General features: G+C 32.0%; 1 non-coding gene across 1 annotated transcript; it reads right to left on the bottom strand.

Annotated features, from left to right (window-relative positions):
* Positions 1-877: 877 nt before the first annotated feature.
* On the bottom strand, positions 878-984 carry LOC139176594 (U6 spliceosomal RNA). The gene has a single exon (XR_011561050.1). It is a non-coding gene; the product is annotated as a U6 spliceosomal RNA (small nuclear RNA).
* Positions 985-1,546: the final 562 nt, after the last annotated feature.

Genomic DNA, 1,546 nt, shown 5'->3' with positions numbered 1-1,546 from the left:
CTGAACTGAACTGAACCGAATTATTAGTGATTTTGAACATATTTTCATGTGTTTTTGGCTATCTGTATGTCTTCTTTGCGGAAATATGTATTTAGAGCTTCTACCCATTGTTTGATTGCATTTTTTGTTTTTTTTGATAAGGCGCTGCATAAGCTGCTTCAATATTTTGGAGATAATTCCCTTGTTGGTTGCTTCATTTGCAAATATTTTCTCCCATTCTGTAGGTTTTCTTTTTGTTTTCTTTATGGTTTCCTTTGCTCTGCAAAAGTTTTAAAGTTTAATTAGATCCCATTTATTTATTTTTGTTTTTATTTTCATTACTCTAGGAGATGGGTTGAAAAAAATCATGTTGTGATTTATGTCGTATATTTTACTGCCTATGTTTTCTTCTAAGAGTTTTATAGTATTTGGCCTTACATTTAGGTCTTTAATATTTTTTGAATTTATTTTTTGTATGGTTTTAAAGAATGTTTTAATTTTATTTTTTTACATGTAGCTGTCTAATTTTCCCAGGACCACTTATTGAAGAGACTGTATTTTCTCTATTGTTTGTCTTTGACTCCATTGTTATGGTTAGGTGACCATAAGTGCATGGGTTTGTTTTTGGATTTCCTATCCTGTTCCATTGATATATCTTTCTAGTTTTGGGCCAGTACCATATAGTTTTGATTACTGTAGCTTTGTAATATAGTCGGAACCAGGGAGCCTGATTCCTCCAGCCTTTTTTCTTTCTCAAGATTGCTCTGGCTATTCTTGGTCATCTGTGTTTCTGTACCAGTTGTAAAAAAAGTTCTAATTCTGTGAGAAATGCCATTGGTAATTTGATAGGGATTTCTTTGAATGTGTAAATTGCTTTGAATAGTATAGCCATTTTCAGGAAAATATGGAACATGTCATGAATTTGCGTGTTATCCTTGCACAGGGGCTATACTAATCATCTCTGTACCATTTCAGTTTTAGTACATTTGCTGCTGAAGGGAGCACTTGATCTTCATTTTAATTGTGTACATTTTCTCCCAGCATTTAAGGCACTGTATATTTTACATACAATATTCATGTCTATTGATACAATTAAAAGGTGAAATAAAAGAAATTCTGATGATAAATTTAAACCATTTTAATTATTTAAATTTTCCTCCTTGCAGAGAAAACAGCATCTTACTTTTTACAGAAAAGTTTCCTAAAAATAGTGTTATTTCCTGTTTAATCCTGATTGCCCTGTAGCTTCAAGCAATCCCAATGAAACTTTTCTCACTGAAGTCACTACTGATTCCAGTTCTTATTTTAATAGCTCATGTTTAATTTCTATTTCTCCCTTGAAAATTCCCTTTTTTTTGCTTCAGTGACACTGCTTTTACTTAAAGTTTTCTTTCAAATGCTTCTACTTTGCAACATTTGAAGATATTCATTGATTGGACCTTCAAGTGATGGTGTTCCATCCGCAGTCTCTGTTCTTACAATGCTTTTCTTCTTAAACACTTCTCAGATATCTCATCTGCTTTCATGAGTTGAAATTTTCTTTAGTAATGAGAGACTAGTCTTTTCT

The sequence above is a fragment of the Bos indicus genome, chromosome 16 (genome assembly GCF_029378745.1).
Source record: "Bos indicus isolate NIAB-ARS_2022 breed Sahiwal x Tharparkar chromosome 16, NIAB-ARS_B.indTharparkar_mat_pri_1.0, whole genome shotgun sequence".
Lineage (NCBI taxonomy): Eukaryota > Metazoa > Chordata > Mammalia > Artiodactyla > Bovidae > Bos > Bos indicus.
Note: the sequence above shows the minus strand (reverse complement) of the source record. Positions and strands in the feature narration are given on the sequence as shown.